At 39.4% G+C, this 12,970-nt stretch overlaps 1 pseudogene; it reads left to right on the forward strand.

The window, feature by feature from the left end:
- The first annotated feature begins 2,568 nt into the window (after nt 1-2,568).
- Nucleotides 2,569-3,530, forward strand: LOC138399158 (DDB1- and CUL4-associated factor 16-like; annotated as a pseudogene).
- The last annotated feature ends 9,440 nt before the right edge of the window (nt 3,531-12,970 follow it).

Below are 12,970 nucleotides of genomic sequence, written 5' to 3' on the forward strand. Positions count from 1 at the left end.
TCCTCCCCCCCTCACCTGCTTGATTTCTGTTGAATTTTACTACTATATGTGCACATATAGTATTGATCTATAAGTTTCAATTTAGTAGTGAGTACATATGGCTTTTGTTCTTCCCTTCTTGTGATACTTCACTTAAAAGGATGGTCTCCAGTTCCATCCAGGTTGTTACAAAAGGTATGAGTTCAACATTCTTTTTATGGCTGAGTGATAATCCATGGTATACAAATACCCCATTTTATTGATCCACTCATGTATTGATGGTCACTTGGGTTGTTTCCACATCTTTGCAATTGTGAATTGTGCTGCTATACACATTTGAGTGCAAGTGTCTTTTTTATAAAATGTCTTTTTTTGCTTTGGGTAAAAACCCAACAGTGGGATTGCTTGATCAAATGGGAGCTCTACATTTAGTTCTTGCAGGTATCTCCATACTACTTTCCAAAGAGGTTGCACTAGTTTGCAGTCCCACCAACAGTCTATAAGAGGTCAGAAAAACTCTTACAGATATCAGCCTAGGCAAAGAATTTATGAAGATCCCAAAGGCAAACACAGCAGCAACAAAAATAAATAAATGGGACCTGATTAAATTAAAAAGCTTCTGCACAGCCAAGGAAACAATCAATAAAGTAAATAGACAACTTACAGAATGGGAGAAAATATTCACATGCTATATATCCGATAAAGGGCTAATAACCAGAATCTATAAAGAACTCAAGCACATCAGCAAGAAAACATTAAAAAACCCCATTAAAAAGTGAGCAAAAGACAAGAACAGAAGCTTTTCAAAAGAGGATAGACTAATGGCCAGTAAGCGTTTGAAAAATGCTCAACTTCTCTTATCATCAGGGAAATGCAAATCAAAACCACAATGAGATATCACCTAACTCCAGTGAGAATGGCTTTTATCAAAAAGTCCCAAAACAACACATGTTGGTGCGAATGTGTAGAGAAAGGAACACTTTGTGTAACATTTGAATGATGTAAATAAAACAGGGGAATATACTTAAAAGACAGCGTGATTTTCACAGACACTTTTAGTTCTAAAGGGTTAGCATCAAGTCACTTTCCTCACTAAGATAGAGAGCTCAGTTTTTCCAGAACAACTGAGGTTAATAATCTGAGAAGCAATTCCCAGTCATATGCCTCAATGAAAAATATTAAAAATCTTGAGTTCTCAGGGCTAAAGCATTTAGGAATACAGTTAGTTTATGGCTTTAAAGCTTATTTAATATCAAGACATTATTTTTTAATGTGTAGCACATCCAGCCAGAAATAAATTTTGTTAGCCACAAATGTTGACTATAATACAGGAGGCACCCATCCAGAGTACTGATTCATGACAATATCAGAAGAGGTTCTCTGGGGCGGGGTGGCTGTGACAGTCAGAACAGGGTTGTGGGACTAGGCCCAGCAAGGTTGTACAGCTGGGCTTGAGGTGAGAAAGAAGAAAGGATCCTCCATGGGTGAGAACAGGAAATCTGCTGAAGGGGACAATCTCCACTCTGGCTGAAGGGGCAGAGGATCCCAAAAGGAGAGCTTGTATAGCTGACCTCAACCTCTGAGGTCCCAGCAAGAGTCCTACCATCTAGCAGCTCTACCACCAGGACAGGCCCCCTAAAACAAATCCCAGCAAGCACATCTAAAGCTGAAGGCTACCTTTCCATGTAGTCCAACACCCAACTCACCAGTTTTCAAGGGCATTTGCATTTGCATCACTGGTGGAAAACATCAGATCCTTGCACACCAGATGCCTTTGACAGTTCATCCCATCATTCCCCCTGCACAAAAGTTGCTGTATCAGTGGACAACCAAGGCGACTCCTGAGCTTCTTTTCATTACCAAGTAGATATAATATCACTGCCAACAAAACAGAATGGACAAAGTGTCTCTTCACAGTAGCACTACTAATTGAGACCACCCTAAGAAAATCTACTTGTCTAGATGAGGACTCCTTCCCTTCTTGGGTAGCCAAGATTTGAAGGAGATATTCTGTAACCTGTGCCATTAGTAAGTGACTAACACTTTTATACATCGAGTTCGTTCTGAGAAATGAGATATCTTTTCAGGTTTTTTTTTGAGACAGAATCTTGCTGGCTAGAGTGCAGTGGCATCATCATAACTCACTGCAACCTCAAACTCCTGGGCTAAAGTGATTCCCCTGCCTCAGCTTACCGAGTAGCTGAGACTACAGGGATGCACCACTGTGCCTGGCTAATTTTTCTATTTTTAGTAGAGACGGGGTCTCACTTTTGCTCAGGCTGGTCTCCAACTCCTGAGCTCAAGCGATCCTCCTGCCTTGGCTTCCCAGAGTGCGAGGATTACAGGTGTGAACCACCATGCCGGCTTCTTTTGTAAGTGAAGAATATACAACATAATCTTGAAGAACTGCACGGTGGTGTGGGCCAGAGGCACATTTTGTGTGTATAATGGACTGAGAGACCATTATAGACAGACAAATTAATCTTGGTGAAAGGATTTTTCATCTCTTGTGTTTATTTGCTAATGTTAGTCTATGTTCTACGGCTTAGACTGTTACCTTTTTCTGGTTCCTTAGTCTGTTTTATTCTAATGGGTCCCAGAAATCCCTCTCTTGGCCCCTTATGAGAATCAGAAAGTGGAGAAGAAGAAAATATTAGCTACCCAAATGAGAGTTCTGGGGAAGAGTGCGATTCCTCTAAAGAAGAGGACCCCATGGTATCCAACTTAATGCCCCTTAAGAGTCTTGCCTGGCTGGTTAAGTACTTTTTAAAATATTCTACAACTTGGAAACTTTTAAATCCTAATTCCCAGTCATATCATGTTAAACTCTTGGATCCAAGCACACCAGTCCATACTCTTTGAGAAATAAGTTTAAGATTCTCCCATTGCTCCCATTGTGTCCCCGAACTGGAACCAATTCCTGAATGGCCCCCTCCCACCTTTTAAAAAGCCCCTGACAAGTCCCAGCCAGCTCTCTAGAGGTCATGCCACCCTAAATGGAGCACTGCAATTTGCCACAAAATAGTTCATCTGGACATTGAGTAGAGCCATCTCCATACCTGAGTACCTAAAACAGATCCCTAATTCATGTGTTTCTGGTTGCTGTGGCTGGCTAACTAAAATAGTTGCGGAAATAACCTGCACTAAACCCATCAACACTACTTACTCCTTTTTATTTTTATTTTTTTATTTTTTTGAGACAGGGTCTTTCCCTGTTGCCCAAGCTAGAGTGCAGTGGCATGATTGTGTCTCGCTGCAACCTCAAACTTCTGGGCTCAAGCAATCCTTCTGCCTCAGCCTTTCTGAGTAGCTAGGACCATAGGAGGACACCACCATGCCTGGATAATTTAAAAAGAAATTTTTTTGTAGAGATGGGGGTCTTTCTATATTGTTCAGGCTGGTCTGAAACTGCTGGCCTCAAGCAATTCTCCTGCCTCAGCCTCCCAAAGTGCTGAAATCACAAATGTGAGCCAGCATGCCTGGCCCACATGACTTATTCTTACATTAACTTTCAGAAAGCAGTTAATAAACTCCTCACTGCATCCCTGTAAAGATCCACCATTTGCTCTGATATCTCTGATGTTGCTAGTTGAGAAAGGGGTACAAAGTTAATCATTACACAGCCCACAGTGGAGAAACCAACACCTTCTCAACCAAACTGTGCCACGGCACTGGCAAGCCAAAGTGCTACCAAGTACTGATTATATATACCCAAGGGTCCTGTAACTCAGCTATAGTAAATGTGCATTGTGAGCATACCATTTGACAAACCCTACAGATAAAATGAGAACTTCAATGGAGAATTAGTCAAAAGAGACCATATTGCAAAAGATAACCTGACTATTATCCACATTCAGTTCTCCCCCCACTCACCCTATCCACCTCAGTTTACTCTGCCTTTCTGAACAGACTTTAACTAGATATCTAGTTAAAGGAAGATATGGGAAGGAAAAAGTAGACCGGCCACCCCTTTTGTTACCCAACCTTCAGAACAGCCACTGTGGAAAGCAAGAAGTTAGCTACGCCCAATAATACCTTTCTGAGCATACTCTTCTCTGACATTCATTTCTAGAGAAGTAAATTAAATTGAGTAACTACACAAAGGAAAATGGTGGAAATATGGATTTCCCCCCCCCCCCAGATTTTATATAGATTATGCCTACATATGATACCTTTTAGGGGTTCCTATTTTTTTGTGGGGGAGTGCAGTTTCAAAACTTGCTTATGCTACTCTAAGCCTATGTAGGTACTCTGTACCAGCAATTATAGCATGAACATTCTATATCCTAGGCTCCCATCAGGCTGTCTCTGGCTAAATTGGCCCATAAGATCATCCCTAGGGATTAAACAGACACCTGCTCTATAGGGAATATATTTCCTGAATCTTGACATTCAGATTTTTGTCAAGAGCAAGATATAATACATTCGCAAAAGATAATGGGAAGGGATTAAGAGAGCATTTATGCTTTCAGTTTTAACTGCTAATGGATTAAACTATTTCATCTGTATAATATTTCCTGGAGCAGAAGTTTATGCACTTTCCACATCCATTGCAAACTTCTCAGGAACACTTCTAATATTAAAGAAACTTCTTACAGAAGATCTTAGCCTCATATTAATACAATATGAAGTTAAAAGTTGTAGCAGCATTGTTTTTCTAAGTAGATTGGCTTTGGCTTTTCTTCTGGTTCAACAAGAAAGAATATGTGCCCTTGTAAATGAGTCCTGCTGGGTGTATTTAAGTGAGTCAAATTTAGAAATCAACATACACAAAATAAAATGCATGAGACCATTCAATCTTTTCATATACCCTGTGATAAAGTAAAATCTATTATATATGTGTCCTGGTTGATTGGCAGGGAATCACAAAACAGAATGTTTAAAGTAAATCATATATCATCTTCCTTATTTTAGTTGTGCTTTTTCCTATTCTCTATAATGAAGTGCTACATACAAAGTGGCATCAAAAAATTGAAGCAGTGATGGAATCACGAATTCTGTAAATATATGGCAACTTTGAGGAGAGAGAAGAATGTGTATAGCCTAATGAGTATTTCTGCTGAGGCTTAATTATCCTGTCTTAAGGAAAAAGAAAGGAATTGTAGTGGGGAGAAAAAAAGTATTTGTTAGTAAAAATTACTGGCCTTAAACCATACCATATTCTTCGTGTAACTGAATGTATCAGAAACTGTTCCTAGTTCCCATGTAGACGTTCTGTGAAATTGGTTTTATAAGTGTTGCAAGTACCTGTTTCCTTTTTGTTTTATAAGGGAGGGGAGTGTTAGGAAGAAGTAGGAAAGAGGTCTGAAAATTAAAATATATTGTTTATGTGTAAAAAAAAAAAAAGAAGTTCTTTAGTTCAGGGTTATGTGGGGATGACAAAATGGCTATTGAGAATAAATGAACTCAAACTCTGGAGTGAGAATCAGATACATTTTATCATATAGTTAATTTGGATTCAAATATTTATAATGAATATGAATACTATACAGTGGGGTTCTATAGTCTGTGTTCCTCTGAAAGCAAAGCCCAAGGCAAGAACTCTGGATCAGTTCGTTTATTTTGGAGGTGATTGCAAGAAGGAGGAGTGAGGAGCAAGAGAATGAGACAGGCAAGAAGGAAACCCAATGTAGGTGGCATGTTATAGAGGTCACTGCTGTGAGCAGTAAGAAACTTGATCCCACCGGGAAATCTGCAGAATGTCTTCTAGAATTGTCCGCTTGAAGACAGGAGTTTGGAACATGTATTCACTGGCTGTGTCTCCTATTGTTTGAGGGTTGCCTCTAAGGTCATTAAGACCCCTAAACTCTGGGGCTCATGCTTGCACGAGTGAGGAGGAAACCACCTCCTACAGACAAGGTCATGGGGCAGAACATGACAGGGAGAATGAACTGTCCACTGCAGCTGCCACTTTCTATCAAAGGCAGACCCAGGGGAGGGACACAAGCACCAAGGTCAGCTGCAGGGGAACTTCCAGCAATTAGTGGCTCTTCCTTACTAAGCAATGGATGATAGTCACTGGACATCAGGGCTGAGGGAAGGGTCTTGCTTCTCGTCTGGTGTGTGCTGCTTTGCTTGCATACCCCATAGTATCCACGATAAGATATTTGCTTCTTCCTTCAGTCCTCTGCTCTCAATCTCTGCTTATACCCTTGCTCAAAATGAAGTCTTTGGGTTCCTTCTGACTTTCTGTTAACCGAGGTCAACGGAAGTCTTCAGATTTTTTCAAAACACTCTGTGAAATGCTAATTTCCTACTTCAGTAATGGCTAAATAATGTGCAGGACTCCACATCTAGTTCTCTGATCGGAGAACATCCCCTAACTATGTGTCAGCTGCATTCTTTTCACTACAACCAGCATATTCCATGCCCTGGGAAGTGCAGGTGTGTAAAGGTGGGGTTTTACATCCTGTTAGACCAAGAAGCTTTACTTTGTTGAAGGCATCCAAGCTGAGAATAGATTTTCCTCTCTGGGAAGCAGCAGAACAATGCTTTATGTCCTGGTAACATACAATGCAGGGGTGTTACCATTTAACTATTTCATGTCCATCACTGTGTGGGCTACAATTGCATAAAAGCTCATGTGAACAATTTCCAGCAGCAAAGACTTCTGTGAACCTCATAAGATTAATATTAATACAATTCTTAGCCTCTTATGTTATCTTGTAATAAGGCCCAGAACTTTGCTTTTTAAATAATGCCAAGTCCAGTGTCTCTCAACAGGGAGCAATTTTGTTCCCCTCTCCAAGAGTCATTTGACAAATGTCTGGAGACATTTTTGATTGTCATGACTTTGCAGGGAGGCTACTGGCATCAAGTGGGTAGAGGCCAGAGATGCCGCTAAATATTTTACAATGCACAGGACATTGCCCTCTGCCACAACAAAGAATCATCAGGTCCAAAATGCCAATATTGCCAACGTTGAGAAACCGTGGTCTAGAAACAATGACATTTTACCTCTACTGACTTTTTCGAAGATTAACACAAACATTCTTTGTGACTTTATGCAAGTCATTTCACCTTTCCTGGCTTGGTTTTTCCTGTGATGGGGAGAACACTGTGCAAGATAATCTCTAAGGTCTCTTCCAACTCTGATATTCTGTGATTCTATGATTCTGTTCCTTCCATTGCTACATTATTCCTCTTAAGTTTTTGGCATTATAAGGTTAATATGTTGTTGGAAAAATTAAATGTAAATAAGAATTGATTCTTTAACATTTACTCTCAGCAGAAGAAAATTAATTATTGAGCTGCTTTTGAGAGAGCAATATTACTGATTTAACTCTGCTGTAGGATGAATTTTAATATATGTAAAAGATTAAAGTCATAGCACATTTAAGATGAGTAAGAGACAATTTTTCCTTTCCCAATCTCGTTACCCTTTGGCTATGAGTATTAATGAGCTCTGTGAGTGGTCCAAGACAGATGCAGAAGGGGCCAGCCTAGAGCAGAAACAGGCTTGGGAGGGCATGACTGCTGGAGTCTCAGGACCAGTATTCTGATTGTCTATGTGCATGTAAACGGGTGTATTCAGTGAGGGACCCTGAAAACATTGAACAAATCCTTTTCCTTCTACTTTAAAAAAGGTATGTTTCTCAAAAGGAAAAAAACTGCCCCAGGAATTGCCATTCAATTACTGTGACTACGCACTAATATGAGTACAGAGATTATTTCCCTCTGTTAGAAAACCCAGATGATAGAAAAGGTTACCTAAGAGGGTGTCCTTGTAGTTCTTATTGATAATTTCTAGAAAATAAAACGCATAGAAAAAAGACTCTAAGATTGTAAATGAGTCCAATATAAGGAAGAATTAAGAAATATGGTAAATGGTAGATTCCGATTTTCTAGTATGAGATAGCTTCTCTTAACAAGCAAATTCTTCATCATTGCACTTAACAGATACATTTGGAAGAAAAATAGACTAGGCTCAGCACTGCCTTTCCATTCTCCAAGTCACCATTTTCCCTGCTCCTATTAAGGCTCTTGGAAATGATGAATGCTTTCACATTCTGCCTGGCTTAAATTTTTCAAAAACTTTAACCCTAAGGAATGCATTTATTATTAACACTCACCTGTAATTATGACAGCCTGACTTAGAGAGATAATAAAAGTAGAAGTTAGCATAGACTCTGGAGCCGACTATGGGGATTCAACTTCTACAAGCCCACTGCATCCTAAATAATCCAGTGACCTTGAGCAAAGTTTCTTTGCCTCTCTGAATTTCAGTTTCCTCATCAGTAATATTGGGATACTTAAAGCACTCATTTCATAGGTGATTTGAAAACTGATTTAGTTAATAAATGTAAAGCACATAGAGCAATGCTAGGCGCATAGTAATGCTATATGACACTAATTATTAGAATGTATGACTAAAGTCACAAAGACAAACAAATAATTTGTTCAACCAGTTCTACATGCAGTATCTCTCACCAATTTTCAGATTGACTTTAGGAACTCAACCTGCATCTTCATCTGTTTTCCACAGGATGACAGATGGCATTCAGATGGAATTCAGTTTTCTCTGAGCCAAGTTGTAGAATGTGTACTAAATGTTTTCTTGCCCAACTAAGTTAAACACAAATTTACTGCCTTCTTGACAGTCAGCTCCGGGGGGAATAAGAGAACTACTTGAACTCATGTATGTTTTCAGCAAGATGACCAGGTCTCATGACCGCTGAGCAGTGGTCACCCCTTCTGTCTGTTATGAGAGCTCACCCTATTCAGAATACACCATCCTTGAATTCATAGATCTAGATGTTCTTTCAAAAATGTCTAAAATTGTATGAAACCGCACAGGCTAAGGATACAGCCCTCATTTTGCTATTTGATTAAAAGTGATTGAGATTATAAAATAGTAATGAACTTACAAATGGTTAAAGATATCTTGTCTGTTCAGCAAACTATAAACCAATTCTTGTAATAGCCACAATTAAGGAGCATTTTTAACTTTTAGGGATGCTCCTGACAGTTCCTATTCACTTAAGTCTTCTTTCTATTGGTTGGGTCAGCTGTTCTCTTTTAAGGTACAGGTATTCTTAGGAAATATTTGATTCCATTATTCCACTAAACCAACAATCCTTAAAAGCTGCATGTATCCTACAGTATCTGCTTTCTCCTCTATCCTGAGATATGAAAGCACAAAGACTCCTGTGCAGCTCTTCCATCATCTCTCCAAATGAGGTGACATTGCTGACACTTCCTTTCGACATTGTTAGTAAAGGCCTCCACATACATGATGGATGAATAGGAGATGCTGAATCAAGAGGCTGCTAAAGACCAAGCTGCCAAAAGTGTCAGATCTTGTCTGCAGTCAGCACTAAATACAGTACGGATAGAGGAGGTGGGGTGAATGGGATCCGGCACGAGATGTCCAAGTTATTTGTGCACAAACTAGTCAGTGTCATCTCCTTAATTTCTTTGAATCTTCGTGAATTAAAAGTAATCCTGAAGTGAAAAATGGTGGTTATAACTTGACATCAATATTTTATCAGTGTTAATCATTAACTTTCCTACTTGGGATTTCAGGATAATTTTTATAAAAGAAGAATATATATTAACTTGGGACAGAAGTAGACGTAGGCCCATCCGTGTGCTGGTAAGTGTTTAACAACCAGCTCTCTGAAAAAATTTTTCTTGAGAAGCCCTGATTTCTAGCATTTGCTGATGTCTGTGGTAAGTGTTTCCACCATGGGTAATTTCAAGCTACTATCATGACATTACTGAATGTGGAGGTGGGAAGAGATGTGCATAGTCAGCTCCGGTGAGCTGATACAGCTGAAAAATGAAAGTCGTTCACTGGATGTCATTGCAGATCTCAATTGATAATACTAAGCTTATTATTTGGAGCCAGCGAGATGCACTTTTACAGCATGATTTTGAGTTAAAATGGGAATGTTCCCAATGTATAGGGTTATATTTGAATATATAAGCCACTATATAAGGTTAATGTCAGGTTGATAGGGGTTCTGGAGTAAGATGGCCTAGGTTGGGGTCCTGGCTTTATTGCTGATCAGTGGTGTGACCCTGAGTAGGTCCCTCAACCTCTCTTCGGCGCTAATAACAGTACTTACTCTAATGGCTGTAATGGACTTAGCACAGTATACAAGTAAGTGATTGGTAGTACTAGGAGAACCAACATGACACTATTTCATGTTTACAAAAATTCATCTTGGAAATGTTTGTGGCTCCAGGCTCTGCTATCCCCAAATTCTGTCCTTTCTCTGTTCTAAGGTTCTTTCCTGGAAACATTCCCCAAACCATCTACTCTACTCTAACTCTCAGCTTTTCTCCAATACAATCAAGTCAAAAATACTCCAAATCAAAACCTTATGAATTCCAAAAATGCATTTATTGGAAGTGTTTATAGTACTTTTATTGCTGTAATGTTATATTTACATTGTAGTTTTATGTTTTTCAAGTACCTTCTCCAAGTGTATTGCCATAAACTACTCATTGTTATATTTAAAAATGAAACTCCTTTATTTAGGCATGCATCTCTTCAAGAAAATCCAATGCAGAATATTAAAATTAAATAAATTTGGGAGTGATTATTTTCTTTACAAAGTATATTCACTTTAATGAAACCATTTCTTTAAATATCTAGCTTATTGATTAGTTTAGTAATTATTGAGCACTATTATGTGTCAGACACTATTCCTGTGCTAGAATCAGTATAGATGAGAAAAAAAAAAAGGTTCCTGCCATTTTTTTTTTGATATGGAACATACGATTTAACTTTATATGCATTTAAAATACAACTCATTTTAAGGGAAATTATTTCAAAAATATATTCATTGAAAAAATCAAGGCACATACAGTGGGTATAAACCTCAGGCCACAAATTCAATTTTTCAAAAATGTAAATATGTTTGGCTTCAGTTATTCATCTTAACCTCTAATTCCACTTGGATAGCAGCACTTTAACCTTGTTAATTCATTGCTATCCACTCACCTCCCCTCAACCTTCTAAGGACTGGGTCTCAGAGTGGGGACCTTTGTAATGCCAAGGGGCATGTGAGAAGGTGCAATCTGGTCCATGCAGGTCACTACCGAGATGCTTTCTCCATGTCTACATGGACCTTTCAGGACCACCAGAAGCCAGATCACACTGGATCACAGTTTCAGGATGCAGAAATATTTCTACTGCTGTCTTGCCACATGAGTCACAGAAATTTCTGTAAAGCTGCCTATGGCCCATGTACCTAAAAGCCCACACACTCTTTCCCTAACTGGGTCTTTCTGCTGCTACCCTGGGACTCTGCCCAGAAGCAAAGAGATTTTTGTTTTCTTTTTGGCCAGCTTTCTATTCTGTGATACTCCTCTCCCTCCTCCCCACTTCCTCAAACACACACACATTCACACATTTGGCAATTGAAAATAGGATCTCCTTGAAATGGAGAGAATATCTTGAAGGGGAAAAATTCAGCTAATATTGCAAAACTATTATGGCATACATATTGTCTATATGCATAGAGTGCCTATAATAACATTTTTGGGAAGCAAAATGCTTCTATGACATTGAAAAGCGAGTTGCATAACCTGAAACACAAAAAGAGATTGTAATAAATAAACGTCTCTGTAACTCTCCTTCACTGCCTCTCTGCTTTAAAATAATATTCATAAAAATTTCATTGTGAAGAACCACGAACATTCCTGAAGAACTAGGATAAAGTACATTCTTAAAAAAGCAAGGGATCAAAACAAAATGAAAAATTCGCTCCTCCCCAAAATGAGTCTTAAATAAAAAACGAAAACCAAATTTAAAAATGTAAATATTAAAAGCAAAAGGCAAAACCAAAACCAAACCAAACAACCCAGAAGACAAAACTGTTTCAAAATGCTGCTCTATATGAGTGTGAGTTATCAATGCCACCTCTTCCCATGGGCTGCCACCAGTGATATTTTTTTCATGTAACCAAAGGGTCTATGTAAGGCCTCTATGTGATTCTAAATATATTCAAAACTCTGAAGCAAAACCTTTCTAAAAATGGTTTCAACCCCAGAAAAAAGGTACTGCAGATTTTTTTTAAGCTCTGTAGCCGTATTGCCATAATACACTGTGATCCTGGCCAATGCCTGGGCTGAGGACTGCGGTACTAGACTCTAAGGCCAGGGGCAGCTCTCAGCAGTCTGCAGTGCCTTGTGTAAAATCAGAATCTGATCTACTTTATCTAGGACTCTGAGGTCTCAGTCACTGCCTCTTACAGTCCTCATAGCTCACCCCATCACCATCAATCTACTTCAATCTAGCAAAATGCAAGTAACTGCACATTCTGTTTAAAATCACATTTAATAAGCTAAGAATAAGCAAAGCAGTATTAGCATAGTGTTGCACCAGGATAATGTTACTAAACATGAGGTTCAACAGAGGGAGAGTCAGTTCACTGGAATGGCAAATGTGGTGGGGTGCAGACCCAGAGGCTTTCTGGACTGAGTGAACCTTGACCACCACAGGTGTCAGGCTTCCAACCAGACATTTTAGCTTTTTGTCCAGTGAAACAAAAAACTAGCATGATAGATAAATATCCTTTTGGTAATTATTAAGAAACTCTTCGTGATTTTAAAAGTCTGCTCCTTGCAATTCTGACCTCTTGGTAAATGGAAGCTGGGATGAAATGGCTTTTCTAAAATGGCCCAGAGTTTCTTCCTCCGGGCCCCTGGGTTAGAGCAGGATCAGTGTCTAATGTGTCTCTGGGCGGATCCCTTGCTTTTAGGAGGGAGTCCTTTGGGAATGGGCCTGGTCCTGTTGCTGTGGGTCCCATGAGCCTCTGCACTGCCCGGGGGTAATTCTGACACGGTGATCCAAGCCAGCACCTCACAGGAGGCTCTCGGGTCTGTTTAATCACTTGATGGTGGTGGGAGGTGGGGCATGTGTTCACAGAAAGATTTTTCATTTTTTTCCCTCCATTAACCCCTACATGACTAAACTCCCACTGGTAGTACTTGGGGGAGGACTTGGCGTCTCCAACCCGAGCCCCAGCTATTTGTTTGG

The sequence above is a fragment of the Eulemur rufifrons genome, chromosome 18 (assembly GCF_041146395.1).
Source record: "Eulemur rufifrons isolate Redbay chromosome 18, OSU_ERuf_1, whole genome shotgun sequence".
In the NCBI taxonomy this organism is placed as follows: Eukaryota; Metazoa; Chordata; class Mammalia; order Primates; family Lemuridae; genus Eulemur; species Eulemur rufifrons.